Here is an 18556-nt window from a genome sequence, read left to right as displayed (position 1 = left end):
GTATGCCAGGCTATGAGGTTGCCATTAGTATTTGCAAACAATTCTATTGCTGCTGTTGGTCCTCAGCGCCTCATTGGATGTCCAGACTTGATTTGAGAGATATATTCAAAGTCTATTCCATTCAGCATGCTGTCAGTGTCACACTTTGTGATCAATGTGAAGGCAGGACATTGTCTCCACAACGGTGGTGCGTGGTCATTCTTCTCGATGTTGTCATGACAGATGCATGTACTGCATCGGTGTGAATGAGGTCAAGTATATTCTTCCCTCTTGTTGGTTCCGTCACCACCTGCCACAGATCAAGCATAGCAGCTATATCCTTTCGGACTTGACCAGCTCGATTAATAATGATGCTTCAAAACCATTCTTGGGGATGGACTCTGAAATTGCCCGATTACAGTACATTCTGAGTCATTGCCAATTTCAGTTTTTCCTCCAAGTGGTGTTCAACATGGAGAACTGATTTATTATCGGAGGTGGGGACTTCTCGCGGTAATCAGCAGGAGCCTTCCTTGCCGATGTTTGACCTGATGCCATGAGACTTCACAAGGTCTGCTTTCAATGTTGAGGACTCCTGGAGCAGCTCCTTCCTGACTGTATGCCACTGGGTTCAACCGCGGATGCATCTGTCCTGGTGGTGGGACAGAGATAATGATGGTGTTGTCTAAGACATTACATATAAGGTATGATTCTGTAAGTATGAATATGTCAGACCGATAGCTCTCCCAATTTTGGCAGTAGCCCTTATATGTTGGTGAGAAGGACTTCACAGGATCAAAGGGCCAATGTCATTTCTGGGCGTTTTGGTTGATGCCAGGTTTTTTAAGTTTGAGGCAACAGAGTCCATTGCTCGAGGTACTTAAGAGTGAACCACATTGCTGTGGATCTGTAGGCCAGACTAGGTTTTCTCTTTCTAAAGGATATTAGTGAACTAGATAAGATTTGATTCCAATGGTTTATTGGTCATCATTTTGATATTTATTGAATTCAAACTCCCCCATCCACTATTGTGAAATTTGAATCCAAGTCCCCGCAGTAAAATAACCTGGATTTCTGGATGACCAATCCAGTGACAATAACATCAACTTCTCTTTCATGTTTTGAAAATTGAGGTAATGTTTACCTCATTCACAATTTTGATAAATGCTTCAAAACATACAATAGAATTAGTGAGGCAGGCCCTAATTTTTCTAGCATGTTAAGTGTTCCTGATATATCCTTCTTTAAGTAGCCAAATAGTGCATACTTTATCATGCCTCTTTAGTACTGACAACAAACTTCTGGGCCGAAAGGTATCCTATACTGTCTTAGCTCCCTCATTAAAAATAGGAACATTAGCCTTCTTCCAGTCGTTGGGGGAAGGAGGGTTGATTAGGTTGGAAGAAGGTGTTAGGAGAATCTGTTCCTATTTCCTTGAGATCCACTAGAAGAACATCATTTCAACTATCTACTTATTTTATATCAAGATTTCTAATTCTGTCTAAAACAATATTTTAATGTTTTGATATTAACAATGTTAGTGACATAATTAAATTGGTTAAGCACCAACTTCAAAAGTGAGAACGGATGCAAGGTACTCTTTTAATGTTTTTGCCATACCAAAATCTGTTTCTTTATAGGCTATTTCAACGATTTGATATTAGTGCTTGAAATCTTCATATTACAAATAAAACTTTTTTTTCTCATTACTATCACAGTTGATCAGAATCTTCTTTTCCATTAAACTTTGTAGCTGCTTTTGGAATTGGAATGTCCTTGTATTCACAGTGTTTTGTTTATGTGAATTTCCATTTAAAATGGTGGTGCTGTCCTAAGCAGCTGAAGCTTGGTCCATGCCCGTGGAGTCATCTGTTGCATTATTTCTGCTTATATTATGTTCCAAGCAGTTAAGTATGGAAGCAATTTATCTCTTCGCTGAAAGAAAAATCATGTAAACAGTGGTATTGTTGAGTGGGATGTATACAATGTGAAGAAATGCAACCAAAACAATGGCTGAAAAAAACCCATTTTATTTGCAAAAGGTATAGGACTATAATGATAAATGCCAAACAGATCAATGAAAATTATGTGCGGGGAATGGAGTGGTGAAAGGTCGAGTTCTGGAATTTTGACAGGAATCATGCCTGAATTGTAAATAAGCAGTTAAATCGTTTGTCAACAATTTCCCAGGACGTGCTGTCAAACACCAGCAGCCACAAAGCCAAGAGTCATGGAGTCAGCAGTACTCCGGTAAACACCTTCCGGAATATTAATTAAGATATTCTTTCCAAAGGCTTCTTTGTAAAACATCCATGCAACTATTAAAATAAATAACCGCACATTTGCAACGATCTTCCCATGTGTGATGACGAAAGATTGATTTGTTTTAAAAAGGCGCAATGGATGTTTTTTTTTCACTCCCCAACCGACAAAGTAAAATGTTATTTGGCCGCTTTCTCCTGAAGGCCTGATTCCCCAGTGTCCCATGGGGAACTGGCCCAACTGGCCATTGATGATTATTTTTCTCGCAGCGTCGAGTTTCCTTCGACTTGACACCTGCCTTGTTGAATCTGATGGGAGTTCATTCCCATTTTGTTTTTCTTCAGACAGGAAACCGGGTGCTGCGAGAAAATGATCAGTGGTATTATTTTTTTTCTCTCTTAGACCACCCCCAACCAACCCATCCAATTTTTCTTTTCCAGTCAGGATCCTGCTCTCTCTCTTTCTCTCTCTCTCTCTCTCTCACCTGGTCAGGAAGCCGCCACCATTTCCATGCTTTCCTGAAGCCCCAGCTGCCACTTTAAAAAAAAACAGCGACAGGGGAGAGAGGCGTCGGTGAGGGGGGAAGGCGCTTCCACTGGCGGAGGGAAAGGAGGGGGGGAAGGCGGTTGGTGATGGTGGTGCTGGAAGAGCAAACACGCACTTGGCGGGGACAAAGGATTGCGCCCGCTCGTGTTTCTGACAGGAAGCCGACCGCCAGGCTGTACCCAGCCGATACCACCAAGCCGGTTCCCGCGGGGAGGGCTCAGCGACGGCCTGCCCCCCCGCACCAAGCGTCCCACCGCCCCCTTCTTTCCCCTCCCCTCCCCCTACCCTCCCGCCTTCACCATCTCCGGGCACAATAGCGAGCAAAATGGCGGCGGTGCCTGGATGGATGGAGGACGAGCGCTGACAATAAAACCCAGCCCGCCGCTCCTCCGCGCATTCCCTTGTGCCAAAAAAAACAAGGTATGTGCGTGTGTGTGTGTTTTTTTTTCCTCCTTCCTGTTGCAATAAGCTCACCGACAGCAGAGAGAGAGATAGCGATGGTTGGGGGTGGGGGAGGACGAAGATCGGTTGGGAGTTTTGCTTTATTTTCTTTGCTTGCCATCCATTCCACCACCAATCCCCCCCCTTCTCTCTCTCTCTCTCTCTCTTCCCAGTTCCTTGGCTGTTGGGTTGTGGTTTGGACTCAGCCGACTCGACAGCGTGACAGGCAATTCAGGCGGGACGGGGCACACACTCCTTGCATGTCTTCCTTTGCCACGCAACATGGCATCTCCGACCAATTCTTGCACCCCCCCCCCCCCCAACCTTGGATTTTATCATTCTATTTCCCACCACTCCAATAACTGCAACAGCAAAAGTTGGGTTAGCCTTTTTCAATGTCAAATTTTGAGCTTTGTGCAGTTCTTTATTTTGAATAGATTCTGCTCTGCACTGCAACTCTACCCCACACGCATAAAGTGAACACTGGCATTGATCTTGGGCAAAATGGGGAGAACATGTCAGGAGTGTGTTGTAGAAATTGAAAGGAGCTGTGCTGTACTTCAGAGCCTGTGCCTCCAAACTGGATTGTTGGTCTTTAAATTTGCCCTTATTTGTTTTGAATGGTATTTGGTGGCTTTTGTCACCATTTTCAAGGTCAATGATATACAATGCCATTCATCTTTGGATTCTATGTAAGGCAACTGAAGTATTTTTCAAATGCTGTCATAGAACAATGGCAGTACGATGGATTCACAAGTAATTTAATTTAAATCTGGAGAAGATTTAACAGTGCTATGAATTACGTTTTGAGTACTTGTATAAAATTTCTAAATACCTGTAAATTTTGTAATCATGCCCCTTTTACGTATGCTTAATCAATTGCAGATTATAATAAACTCTTCAAGGGGCACTAAAAAGTTCACAACTATTGGTCGCATGATGACTGGTGAAGAGCAAAGTTGTTTTCAAGTTTTAATTGTGATTGTAGTATATTTAGGTCCAGAAATACAAGGGTCTGATGCTATCTAATTTTGGTCTTTATTTTTGTGTGTGTTCTGATCTTCCTGAATTTCATTTAGTAGTGCAAGATTCTTGTAGGATGTTTAACTTGCTTTTTATGGCATGCTGCCACAACAATATTCACTTATACTTCAAATATTTGCAAGCTATCTATGGCCAGGGTGTCTAGCAAATACTCTTTTAAAAGCTTCTATGGTAATTGGTTTCCAGTATGAATGTTCGGCATGCATGTGCTTTGCATGCAATTTGTTGTTTTGTTTTAAACTAAACATTAAAATGTAATCTAGTCCATTAAACATTTCGAACTGGATTATTTTCATGCAAACAGTAAACCAGCTTGATGTGAATAATACAGAATTGTTGTCACTATCTAATTAAACTTAACTGATTTGCTTCATAAATAAAGGTCATAAAGTTCTTGTTTCTCTTTGAGACAAAGACCACCTTTTTTATCATCTGAGATATTTGGTAGGGTTCTGGTAGGTGACTGCTGAAGTGACCAGGACCTGGAAAGTTCTGTTGTAAGTAGGATTTAGTAGATAATTGAGTTTTGGACAAGTTAGTTTTGGACAAGTTGGCTTTGGAATTCCATCTTTGCACATATTAGAAGCTGAGAGAAAATACCTATTCAAAGGAGGCCACAATGTGTTTTGTATTTGTTGTTCCATGTACATGGATCCTAAGTGAGTTTCACCCAGCAGTCTTAAATTGTTGATGTAAAAACTCCGAAGTTTTCAGATTAGCCAAAAGAAGCACGACAAGGGCAATGTGAAAGCACATAGCTGACTTAAGTTCAACATAGAAACTTTGTATTGGTAAGCAAGCAAAGTTACAAAAGTAAGTAATGCCCAAATGAGTGAACTAAATGTGGTGCAAGGTCTTGGAAGTTGTATATCTAAGTTGCATGGGTTACACCTGATGGAATGCTCTGTAAAGTTTTTTTTCTAAACTTGTGAAGATTTGTGGTGGAAAGTTATATTCAGCATTAAACAAATCTATCTAGTTCTTTCTAATTAGAAGTTGGGAAGAATTTGAAGTTGGATCTGTGATTTAAAGCATTAATATAAAATAAGCCATGGTGCAAACAGTAAAGGTAGAGGAAATAGGAGGAGGGAAGGGGGAGTGTCTAGATTAGAGTGGTGCTGGAAAAGCACAGCAGTTCAGGCAGCATCTGAGGAGCAGTAACTGGAAGTTTGGAACTGGGATGAGGTGGGGGAAGGGGAAATGAGGAAACTGGTGAAGTCCACTTTGATGGCCTGGGGTTGAAGTGTTCCGAGGTGGAAGATGAGGCGGTCTTCCTCCAGGCGTCTGATGGTGAGGGAGTGGCAGTGAAGGAGGCCCAGGACCTCCATGTCCTCGGCAGAGTGGGAGGGGGAGTTGAAATGTTGGGCCACAGGGCGGTGTGATTGTTTGGTGCGGGTGTCCCAGAGATGTTCCCTAAAGCTAGGCATGAGTTCACAATCCGAAAGTGTTGAACTCAATATTAAACCCAGAAGGTTGTAAAATGCCTAGTCTGAAGATTGTTAAAAATCTCACTACCAGGTTATAGTCCAACAGGTTTATTTGGAAGCATTAGCTTTCGGAGCACTGCTCCTTCATCAGGTGGTTGTGGAGTATTAAGATTGTAAAACAGAATTTATAGCAAAAGTTTTCACTGTGTTGCAACTGAGATGATATATCGAAAAAGACCTGGATTGTTTAAGAGTCTCATCTTCTAGAATGACCATGTTGGTTTCAGTTCTTTCATATGTAAACCCCAGAACTTTTTTAAAGTTACATTCTCAAGTGAACTTTAACAATAGTTGATATGTCAGTTCAGATAATGCATTGAAGGTTTAAGGTTAAAGTCTGTGTCTCAATGCCCTAAAAAAGGGGTTTACAGAATCTTACATGGATTCATACAGTTTTTTTAGCAAAAGAAAATATAATTCTGCAAGTATGAATTCACCCCACAAACTTGTGTGCGGGTTGGGGGGTGAGTGTCAGCGAGTGTGTGTATGTGTGTGAATGTAAAGGGTTTTAAGTGTGTGAGAGGGTGCATATGTAGGGGGTGTGTGTGCATGAATGTATATCTGAAGATGAGATTTTATTCCTCCAGTTTACATAGTGATTCGATGGAGCATTGCAGCGTACCAAGCTCAGACAAGTGGGCATGTGAGCAGGATGCTGCATTAAACCAGTTGGCTAAGGGAAGATCAGGGGTCATGCTTGCACATGGACTGGAAGAGTTCGACAAAGTGGTCACCTTGTCTGACTTCATCAATATTCACTGTTGTAAAACTGACAGTAAGTTCTGAAGACCACATGCACTGCTAAAGGCAGAAATCTAGTTAGAATATGCTGTCAGTTGGTTCTACACTTTTCAGTACATTGCACAGTTGAAGTTCCAGCATGTGGTAGTCAATTAAAATAATTGAAATTGAGAATTTGCCCTTTTTATAGTGTTCGTCTTGGTGTAAAATATACTTTTGAACATGTTAAACAGTGAATGAGATGTGTCTAGGTTTTTAACGGTACTCCTTTCATAATTACCAATGAGAGCTTTCTCTGGAACAGAAGAACTTCTGTTTTCAAATATGAAATTTTTAAAATATGTTTTTGTTTCACTTATATTAATCTGGTGTATGTGTCTGACCTTTGGATTATTCATTAAGGAAACCGATTTATTGAGGTCAAATTGTGTACAACCTAACTTTGAGTTTTTGAAGAGGTAATAGAAAGTGTTGATGAAGATGATATGGTGTGCATGGACTTCCAAACAACTTTTGACAAAAGTGACACGTAGGCTTTCGAGGAATGTAGAGGAAAAGAGATGGTTGTAACATGGATATGGAGTTGGTTATTTTGAATGGGAGGAAAATGTACAGAGATCTGTAGGAAATGGCACTGGATCTGTTGCTTTTCTTGAATTTTTTTATTAATGGCCTAAATTGGGTAAAAGGCACAATTTAAACATTTGAAGATGGCACGAAACTAGGAAACATTGACATTTGAGGACGATAATGATTGACTTCGAGACTAGAGATGAAATTGGTAAGTATGCTGTTGAAATGTAATGTCGAGAAGTGTGTATTTTGGGAGGAAGAATGAGGAGAGGCAACATACAATAAATTGTGCCATTCTAGAGGAGTTTCAGGAACAGAGACCATGGCACAAATCATTGAAGTTGGTAGGATTAGTTGAGAAAGTCACTTAAAAGGTTTTAGGAACCTGCTATTGTACTCCATATCCTCATTATATTACAGAGGAAAAGTGAACGTTGCTAATTGAACCTCAACTTGTGTATTTTGTTCAGTGGCATGCACCATGTTTAAGGAAGAATGTGAAGATGTTAGAGGAAGTGTTGAAAATTTTGAGAATGGTGACTGTGAAGACGGTCTTCAGTTATGTGGATAGCTTTGACAAGTTGATGCTATTCTCTTTGAAAAAGAGAAGTTTGAGAGCTTTGATTAGCAGAATTCGAAATCACGATGGACCTTGCCACAAAGTTTGTCCATTTCTCAAAGTTGGTGCGTCCTTGATTTTTTTTTCCCAGAGGGCTCATAAAGCAGCCCAGGCTCCAAAACGGCTGAGTTGGTGCAGAGATGATTGGTTTATTGGGGCCCTTTTTTTTTGTTGACCCCTAAACAGATGATACCTCAGGCCAAAGGCTCTCATGGTTTAGAAATAATTTTTGTCATGAAAGGGGAGTGGCTAGTCCTGGCAGCTGAGGTTTTTTTGGTTCAGTTCAGCAGTTGTGTGTGAAACAAGCTGCTGACTTGTTTCTCTCCTTGAACTGTAAAGCTTTGTTTGATTTTACCTTTTGTGTTAAGGGATGTGTGTATTGGGATTGTTGCAAGTGTTTTCAGAACAGCATTATTATGTCAGTTTTGGATAGGATAAGTTATGTGGTATGCAGAGGCTCACTGAAGATGTTACCTAGTACGCTGACGATATGTCTGAAAACTCCCCTTCCAGCTCAGCGAGCAAATCTATATCCAAGTATTCTGTTTTCTGGTCTGTTTCATTCTGTAATTTTGTGAATAAATCTTGTTTGTTTAAAATGTGGCAGTTGTCCCAGGTAATTTGCACCGGGAATATCCACTATACACCTAGGTAAACAAATAGTAAAGTTATGGTCTGGGCTACTGCTTAAAAACGTTTTGAGGAGTCTGGCCTAATCCATAACAATCTGAACAGACAAACCATTCCCATTGGCAGAAGGGTTGAGATTCTGATTTTAATACAAGGAGTAAATAGGTTAAGCAGATGAGTTTGAAACCTGGATAAGGACATGGAATTATGATCTTGTAGCCATTAAAGAAACTTGATTGAGAGAAGGGCGGGACTGGCAGCTCAAAGTATCATGCCTGAAACTTCGAAAGAGAGGGCTGTATAAGGGGTGGGGCATTACTGATGTCATAGCTGTGACATAGCGAGGACATCTTCGGGGGGTGGTGGGGGGCTCATCCAGTGAGGCCATATGAGTGGAACTCAAAAAAAGAAAGGTGTAGTCACCATGATGGGGTTTATATTGTATGCCTTCCAAGAGCCAATGGGAGACAGAAGAACAGGTGTGCAGGCACATCATTGAAAGATGCAAAAATCATGTTGTAATGGGTAATTTTAACTTCCCCAATATTGATTGAGGCTCCATTCATGGGGCTTAGTGTCAGGGGCTTATATGGGTCAGAACATTTTTTTTGCCCCCCCCCCCCCCCGAAAGCATAGCGTGTTGAGGGGTAACTGGTTAGATGTTTATAAAATCATGAGGAGCATCGATGAAATGAATAGCAAAGACCTTTACACGAGGATAGGGGAATTAAAAGCTAGAGAGCATATTTTTAAGATGAGGGGAAAGATTTAAAAGGGACCTGAAGGTAACATTTTCTTAGTGTGGGGCACACATGGAATGAACTGCCAGAGGAAGTAGTAACTGCAGATGCAGTTACAACATTTATAATACATTTGGACAGGCACATGGATAGGAAAAGTTTAGAGGGGTATTGGCCAAACCCCACAGACATATGGGGCTAGTTTAGTTTGGGAAACCCTGGTGGGTGTGCACAAGTTGGACCAAAAGGTCTGTATGACGCTATAACTGCATCCGGGAGGGTATCTTGAAACAATATGTAGATGGCTCAACTAGGAAAGGAGTTATATCAGACCCTATTTCTTGGGGATAAGCCTGGCCAGATGATCAAAAGTTTCAGTGTGGGAGCATTTCAAGAACAGCGATCGTAATTCCATAAGTTTTAAGATAGTTATGGATAAGGATAGGCTGGTCCTTAGATGAAAGTACTAAATTGGGGTAAGGCCAATTACAACAGTATTAGACAAGAATTGGAGAAACTGGATTGGTGGCAGTTATTTACGATTAAGTACACATCTGACATGTGGGAGTCTTTTGAAGGCCAGTTGATCAATGTCCAGGGCCAATATTTAGCTGTGAGGATGAAGGATAAGGTTGGCAAGATTTAAGAACCCTGGATGACAAAAGATATTGAAAGTTTCCTGAAAAAGGCAGTGTAATGTAAGTTTAGGAAATTGAGATCAAACTAGGCCCTTGAGAAAACTGAAGGAAGCAGGAAAGAAAGTAAACAAGGAATTAGAGGGCTAAAAGGGACCATGAAATGCTCTTGGTAAGAAGGGTTGAGGAGAATCTCAAGGGATGTTATATACATAATAGGAGCAAGAGGCTGGTTAAGGAAAGTGCAAGTCTACTCAAGGACATAGGAGGGATTTGTGCGTGGATCTGAAGAAGTAGGTGAGGTTCCCTAATCAGCACTTCACATCAGTATTCACTGAGGAGGAGGACAAAGATGATGCTTAGATTAAGGAATGCTGTTGGTAGTCCAGAGCATGTCGATTTAAGGAGGTGATGTTGGGTATCTTGAAAAACATAAAGTTAGATAAGTCAAACAGTCAGAGCAAGCAGGAGCAAGGTAGGATTAATAAATTAAACTGCATTTATTTCAATGCAAGGGGCCTAACAGGGAAGGCAGATGAACTCAGGGCATGGTTAGGAACATGGGACTGGGATAACATAGCAATTACGGAAACATGGCTCAGGGATGGGCAGGACTGGCAGCTTAATGGTCCAGGATACAAATGCTACAGGAAGGATAGAAAGGGAGGTGAGAGAGGAGGGGGAGTGGCATTTTTGATAAGGGATAGCATTATCACTATACTGAAGGAGGATATTCCCGGAAATACATCCAGGGAAGTTATTTGGGTGGAACTGAGAAATAAGAAAGGGATGATAACCTTATTGGGATTGTATTATAGACCCCCTAATAGTCAGAGGGAAATTGAGAAACAAACTTGTAAAGAGATCTCAGCTATCTGTAAGAATAATAGGGTGGTTATGGTAGGGGATTTCCAAACATAGACTGGAACTGCCATAGCATTAAGGTTTAGATGGAGAGGAATTTGTTAAGTGTGTACAAGACAATTTTTTGATTCAGTATGTGGATGTACCTACTAGAGAAGGTGCAAAACTTGACCTACTCTTGGGAAATAAGGCAGGGCAGGTGACTGAGGTGTCAGTGGGGGAGTACTTTAGGGCCAGCAACCATAATTCTATTCTGTTTAAAATAATGATGGAAAAGGATAGACCAGATCTAAAAGTTGAAGTTCTAAATTGGAGGAAGGCCAATTTTGACAATATTAGGCAAGAAGTTTCGAAAGCTGATTGGGGGCAGATGTTCACAGGTAAATGGACAGCTGGAAAATGGGAAGCCTTCAGAAATGAGATAACAAGAATCCGGAGAAAGTATATTCCTGTTAGGGTGAAGGGAAAGGCTGGTAGGTACAGGGAGTGCTGGATGACTAACAAAATTAAGGGTTTGGTTAAGAAAAAGAAGGAAGCCGATGTAAGATATAGACAGCAGAGATGGAGTGAATCCTTAGAGTATAAAAGGAAGTAGAAGTATACTTAAGAAGGAAATCAGGAGGGCAAAAAGTGGACATGAGATAGCTTTGGCAAATAGAATTAAGGAGAATCCCAAGGGTTTTTACAAATACATTAAGAACAAAAGGGTAACTAGGGAGAGAATAGGGCCCTTAAAGATCAGCAAGGCGGTCCTTGTGTGGAGCCGCAGAAAATGGGGGAAGATACTAAATGAGTATTTTGCATCAGTACTTACTGTGGAAAAGGATATGGAAGATATAGACTGTAGGGAAATAGATGGTGACATCTTGCAAAATGTCCAGATTACAGAGGAGGAAGTGCTGGATGTCTTGAAACGGTTAAAGGTGGATAAATCCCCAGGACCTGATCAGGTGTACTCAAGAACTCTGTGGGAAGCTAGAGAAGTGATTGCTGGGCCTCTTGCTGAGAAATCCATATCATCGATAGTCACAGGTGAGGTGCTGGAAGACTGGAGGTTGGCAAACGTTGGGGCCACTGTTTAAGAAGGATAGTAAGGACAAGCCAGGGAACTATAGACTGGGGAGCCTGACCTCGGTGGTGGGCAAGTTGTTGGAGGGAATCCTGAGGGACAGGGTGTACGTGTATTTGGAAAAGTAAGGACCGATTAGGGATAGTCAACATGGTTTTGTCCGTGGGAAATCATGTCTTTCAAACTTGATTGAGCTTTTTGAGGAAGTAACAAAGAGGATTGATGAGGGCAGAGTGGTAGATATGATCTATATGGACTTCAGTAAGGCGTTCGACAAGGTTCCCTATGGGAGACCGATTAGCAAGGTTAGATCTCATGGAATACAGGGAGAAATGGCCTTTTGGCTACAGAACTGGCTCAAAGGTAGAAGACAGAGGGTGGTGGTGGAGGGTTGTTTTTCAGACTGGAGGCCTGTGACCAGTAGAGTGCCACAAGGATCGGTGCTGGGTCCTCTTTTTTTTGTCGTTTACATAAATGATTTGGATGCGAGCATAAGAGGTATAGTTAGTAAATTTGTAGATGACGCCAAAATTGGAGGTGTAGTGGACAGCGAAGAGGGTTACCTCAGATTACAACAGGATCTTGACCAGATGGGCCAATGGGCTGAGAAGTGGCAGATGGAGTTTAATTCAGGTAAATGCGAGGTGCTGCATTTTGGGAAAGCAAATCTTAGCAGGACTTATACACTTGATGGTAAGGACCTCGGGAGTGTTGCTGACCAAAGAGACCTTGGAGTGCAGGTTCATAGCTCCTTGAAAGTGGAGTCGCAGGTAGATAGGATAGCGATGAAGGCGTTTGGTATGCTTTCCTTTGTCGGTCAGAGTATTGAGTACAGGAGTTGAGAGGTCATGTTGCGGCTGTGCAGAACATTGTTTATGCCACTGTTGGAATATTGCATGCAATTCTGGTCTCCTTCCTATTGGAAAGATGTTGTGAAACTTGAAAGGGTTCAGAAAAGATTTACAAGGATGTTGCCAGGATTGGAGGATGTGAGCTATAGGGAGAGGCTGAACAGGCTGGGGCTGTTTTCCCTGGAGCGTTGGAGGCTGAGGGGTGACCTTATAGAGGTTTACAAAATTATGAGGGGCATGGATAGGATAAATAGACGAAGTATTTTCCCTGGAGTTGTGGAGTCCAGAACTAGAGGGCAAAGGTTTAGGGTGAGAGGGGAAAGATATAAAAGAGACCTAAGGGGCAATGTTTTCACACAGAGGGTGGTACGTGTGTGGAATGAGCTGCCAGAGGAAGTGGTGGAGGCTGGTACAATTGCAACATTTAAGAGACATTTGGATGGGTATATGAATAGGAAGGGTTTGGAGGGGTATGGGCCAGGTGCTGGCAGGTGGGACTAGAAATGGGTCGGGATATCTGGTTGGCATGGACGGGTTGGTCTGAACTGTCTGTTTTCATGCTGTATATCTCTGACTGTATAGATCGCCACGGACTGATATGGTCTATTCCAGGATATTGTGGGAGGCAAGGGAGAGATCTTCGATAGAGACTGATTGTGTTTTCTTTAACTACAGATGAAGTCTAAGTACGTAAGAACAAGGATTAGGAGTAGGCCATTTGGCCGCTCGTGCTTGCTGTCCCATTCAATGAGATCATGGACTCAGCTCCACTTAAGTGCCCACCCACTAGCCCTTGATTCCTTTACTGTTCAAAAAAATCTATCTACCTTTGCCCTAAAATCATTCAACGAGGTAGCTGGAACTGCGTCGTTGGGCAGGAGATTCCAGCAATTCGCAACCATTTGGGTGAAGCAGTTCCTCCTCAACTCTGTCCTGAATTTGTTCCCCCTTAATTTGAGGCTATGCCCCCTAGTTCTAATTTCACCCGCCAGTGGTAACAACCTCCCTCCTTCTATCTTATCTATTTCCTGCATAATTTTATGTTTCTATAAGATCATCTCTAATGCTTCTAAATTCCAATGAGTATAGTCTCAGTCTACTCAACCTCTCCTCCGAAGTGAACCCCCTCAACTTCACAATCGACTCCCCTGTATGCCCTTCGGTACTCTTACATAGTGTCTCAGTTGTGGGCGGCACGGTGGCACAGTGGTTAGCACTGCTGCCTCACAGCGCCAGAGACCCGGGTTCAATTCCCGCCTCAGGCGACTGAATGTGTGGAGTTTGCACATTCTCCCCATGTCTGTGTGGGTTTCCTCCGGGTGCTCCGGTTTCCTCCCACAGTCCAATGATGTGCAGGTCAGGTGAATTGGCCATGCTAAATTGCCCGTAGTGTTAGGTAAGGGGTAAAGATAGGGGTATGGGTGGGTTGCGCTTCGGCGGGTCAGTGTGGACTTGTTGGCCCGAAGGGCCTGTTTCCACACTGTAATGTAATCTAATCTAATCTAAACAGGACACAGTACACCTGGTGTGGCCTCACCAGCTCCACATACAGCTGCAGCATATCAGCTTTTAACTCCATTCCTCTAGCAATGAACGATTGCATTCCATTTGCTTTCTTAATTACCTGCAAACCAACGTTTTGTGATTCATGCACAAGGACACCTAGGTGCCTCTGCGCAGCAGCATGCTGCAATTTTTCACCATTTAAGAGTCCATTTTGTTTTTCCTTCCAAAATAGATGACCTCGTATTGTACTCCTTCTGCAAAACTCTTGCCCATCACTTAATCTATCTATATCCCTCTACAGACTTTCACTTGTCCCATGCATGCTTTGCACTAACACTCATCTTCGTGTCATCTGCAAACTTTGACACACTTGATCCCCAATTTCAAATCATCTATCTAAATTATAAATAGTTGCGGTCCCAAACTGATCATTGAGGCACACCTTTAGACACTGGTCACCAACTAGAAAACCACCCATTTGTCCCCAGTCTTTGCATTTTTTTCGTTAACCAATCCTCTATCCATGCTAACACATTACTTGTAACAGTATGCAAGTTTATCTTATCCAGCAGCCTTTGTGCGGCACCTAGTCGAATACCTTCTGGAAATCCAGATACACCGCATCCACCAGTTTCTGAAGACTGGAGAATGGCCAGTGCTATTTCTTTTCTTTAAGAAGAACAACAAGGAGATCCAGAAAACTATAGAGAAGTGAGCCATACATCAGTGGAAGGTAGATGATTGCAGAAGATCCTTACCATAAAACACGAACAGAAATTAGGCTATAGATATAAGATTAGGTAATAAATAGGAATCCGACTGGAGGAGCAGATAGTATTTTCATGTTGGCAAGTTGTGACTAGTGGATTGTCACAAGGATCAGTGCTTGGACTTTAGCTATTTACAATCCTAAATTACTTTGACAATGAGCCCAAAAGTAATGTATTGAAGTTTATTATGATACAAAACTAACTGGGAATTAAAACTGTGCACTAACAGGTTGCACAGAAACTGAAGACAGGTTAGGTGTTGAGAAGCAAGGTGGCTGGTTGAATATAATGAGAATATGAGCTGGGCTGAGGAGTGGCAGATGGAGTTCAACCCTGCCAAGTGTGAGGTTGTCCATTTTGGAAGAACAAATAAGAATGCGGAATACAGGGTTAATGGTAGGGTTCTTAGTCAGGTGGAGGAACAGAGGGATCTTGGGGTCTATGTACATAGATCTTTGAAGGTTGCCACTCAGGTGGATAGAGTTTGTAAGAAGGCCTATGGAGTATTATCGTTCATTAGCAGAGGGATTGAATTCAAGAGTCGTGAAGTGATGTTGCAGCTGTACAGGACTTTGGTTAGGCCACAGTTGGAGTACTGTGTGCAGTTCTGGTCGCCTCACTATAGGAAAGATGTGGAAGCTTTGGAGAGGGTGCAGAGAAGATTTACCAGGATGTTGCCTGGAATGGAGAGGAAGTCGTACGAGGATAGGTTGAGAGTTCTCGGCCTTTTCTCGTTGGAACGGCGAAGGATGAGGGGTGACTTGATAGAGGTTTATAAGATGATCAGAGGAATAGATAGAGTAGACAGTCAGAAACTTTTTCCCCAGGTACAACAGAGTGTTACAAGGGGACATAAATTTAAGGTGAAGGGTGGAAGGTATAGGGGAGATGTCAGGGGTGGGTTCTTTACCCAGAGAGTGGTGGGGGCATGGAATGAGCTGCCCGTGGGAGTGGTGGAGTCGGAATCATTGGCGACCTTTAAGCGGCATTTGGATAGGTACATGGATGGGTACTTAATCTAGGTTAGAAGTTCGGCACAACATCGTGGGCCGAAGGGCCTGTTCTGTGCTGTATTGTTCTATGTTCTATGTTCTATGAAGTTTTTCACTTTCACTATACGAACAGAAAAAGCAGAGTTTTTTTAAAAGGCATGAAACTTCTAAATGTTGATGTTTGGAGACTTGAATGCATTCATGCAAGGGACTAAGTTGTTTTACTGGAACAGCAAGTGACTAAACAGGCAAATAGTGTTTAGGCCTGTATTGCAATGGGATTGGAGTGTAAGAATTTTTTTTATTCATTCATGGGATGAGGGTGTCGCTGGTTGGGTAGCATTTATTACCTATCCCTAATTGTCCAGAGGGCAGTTAATAGTCAACCACATTGCTGTGGGTCTAGGGTTATATGTAGGCCAGACCAGGTACGGATGGTAGTTTCCTTCCCTAAAAGACATTAGAATCAGCATAACTTCATGAAGAGGAAGTCATATCTGACTATTTGAGTTTTTTTTTAAAGGAAGTCTAAACCAAACTGGGTAGAGGGGAGCCATTAGATGTGCTGCATTTAAACGTTCAGCCGACTTATGACAAAGTACTTCATTAAAGATGAAGTGTTGTCTCCCAGGTGCCAGGGTTCGTGATGTCTCTGATCATGTTTTTGGGATCCTTGAGGGGGAACAGCCCTAAGTCGTGGTCCATGTAGGGAGGAAGAGATGGGGATTGAAAGCAGAAATTCGGGGAGCTGGGGTGGAAGCTTAGATGTGGGACAAACAGGTGTTATCTCTGGTATGTTGCCTGTGCCACGTGCTGGCGAGGCAAGGAATAGGGAGAGAGAGGAGTTGAACACTTGGCTACAGGGATGATGCAGGAGGGAGGGTTTTGAATTCCTTGATAATTAGGGCTCATTCTGGGATAAGTGGGATCTCTGCAGTCTTCACCTGAACCAGAGGAGTACCAATATCCTGGGGGGAAATTTTGCTAATGCTGTCTTGGTTTAAATTAATTCAGTGGGGCGATGGGAACCCAAATTGTTGTTCCCTGCACAGGAGGTTGAGAGTAGTGAGGTCATAAATAAGGTTTCAAGGTCGCAAGAGGGCACTGGCAAGCAAGAAGTTGGTTTGAAGTGTGTCCACTTCATTGCAAGGAGCATCCAGAGTAAGGTGGGTGAACTTGCAGCATGAGTTGATACCTAAGGTTTTGATGTGGCCATTTCGGAGACATGGATAGAGCAGGGACAGGAATGGTTGTTTCAGATTTCGGGATTTAGATCTTTCTGTAAGAACAGAGAAGATGGTACAAAGATGTGGGGGCGGGGACGGAAGGATGGTGGGAGTTGTGGCATTGTTATTCAAGCACAGGATTGCAGTTGCAGGAAGGACGATTGAGGACTCATCTACTGAAGTAGTATGGGCTGAGATTAGAAACGAGAAAGGAGAGGCCACCCTGTGGCGAGTTTTTTATCGGCCTCCAAATAGTTCCAGAGATGTAGAGGAAAGGATTGCAAAGATGATTCTGGGTAGGAATGAAAATAACAGGGTAGTTGTTATGGTGACTTTAACTTTCCAAATATTGACTGGGAATACTATAGTTCAAGTACTTGAGATGGGTCAATTTTTGTTCAATGCGTGCAGAAGGGTTTCCTGACACGGTATGTAGACAAGACACCATGGGGCAAGGCCACATTGAATTTGGTACTGGGTAATGAACCTGGCCCGGTGGTAGATTTGGTGGTAGGTAAGCACTTTGGTGATAGTGACCACAATTCGGTTATGTTTACTTTAGCAATGGAAGGGATAAATATATACCGCGGGGCAAGAGTTATAGCTGGGGGAGAGGCAAAAACGATGTGATTAGCCAATATTTGAGATGCATAGGATGGGAAAGGAAACTGCAAGGGATGAGCACAATTGAAATGTGGAGCTTGTTCAAGGAACAGCTACTGCGTGTCCTTGTTAAGTATGCACCTGTCAGTAGGGAGGAAGTGATCGAATGAGGGAACCATGGTTTACGAAAGAAGTTGAATCTCTAGTCAAGAGGAAGAAGGTTTATGTTAGGATGAGATGTGATGACTCAGTTGGGGCACTTGAGGGTGTACAATTTAGCCAGGAAAGACCTAAAGAGAGAGCTAATAAGAGCCAGGAGGGGACATGAGAAGTCTTTGGCAGGCAGGATCAAGGAAAACCCTAAAACCTTGTGTAAGTATGTCAGGAATAAATGACTAGAGTAAGATTAGGGCCAGTCAAGGACAATAGTGGGAAGATGTACATGGACAAAGAATTAGGAGGGGCGCTAAATGAATATTTTTAATCAGTATTCACACAGGAAAAAGACTTGTTGAGGAGAATACTGAGATACAGGCTATTAGACTAGACGGGATTGAGGTTCCTAAGGAGCAATTCTGAAAAGTGTGAAAATAGAATGAGTCCTCTGGGCCAGATGGGATTTATCCTAGGATTCTCTGGGAAGCCATGGGGAGATTGCCAAGCCTTTGGCTTTGATTTTTGTTGTCATTGTCTATAGGAATACAGAGGAACCTTGATTATCCGAATGAAATGGACGGGCATTATTTCATTCTGGTAATTGGTTATTCAGTTGCTTGATTTTCTCCGGGCTCTTGAGTTTTCTATGAAGTCTGCTCCCCGTTCAGATTCGGCAAAAGAATACCGTACGTGAGACCCCCCCCCCACCCCACGTCACCAACTCTGTCCGCTCCTACCCTGCCCCTCTGCTGGGCCCAACCCTGCCCTCTCCCACTCTGCCCCCGATGCCCCCAACCCTATCCGCTCCAACAACCCTCTCCT

The 18556-nt window shown here is 42.7% G+C and overlaps 1 protein-coding gene and 1 long non-coding RNA gene across 7 annotated transcripts in view; one reads left to right on the top strand and one right to left on the bottom strand.

Annotated features, from left to right (window-relative positions):
* Window positions 1-1993: 1993 nt before the first annotated feature.
* Window positions 1994-2817, bottom strand: LOC122554168. The gene is made up of 2 exons (XR_006312925.1): window positions 2726-2817; window positions 1994-2600 (listed from the first exon to the last, which is right to left on the bottom strand). It is a non-coding gene; the product is annotated as an uncharacterized LOC122554168 (long non-coding RNA).
* Window positions 2746-18556, top strand: part of znf644b (zinc finger protein 644b) — a 189979-nt gene continuing 174168 nt past the window's right edge. For all 6 annotated transcript variants that reach the window (XM_043698768.1, XM_043698769.1, XM_043698771.1 and 3 more), the window contains exon 1: window positions 2746-3207. The gene's annotated coding sequence lies outside the window, so the exon portion shown is untranslated. The remainder of the gene's footprint in view (window positions 3208-18556) is intronic.

This window comes from Chiloscyllium plagiosum, chromosome 11, assembly GCF_004010195.1.
Source record: "Chiloscyllium plagiosum isolate BGI_BamShark_2017 chromosome 11, ASM401019v2, whole genome shotgun sequence".
In the NCBI taxonomy this organism is placed as follows: domain Eukaryota; kingdom Metazoa; phylum Chordata; class Chondrichthyes; order Orectolobiformes; family Hemiscylliidae; genus Chiloscyllium; species Chiloscyllium plagiosum.
This window is presented reverse-complemented; position numbering and strand designations above follow the sequence as displayed.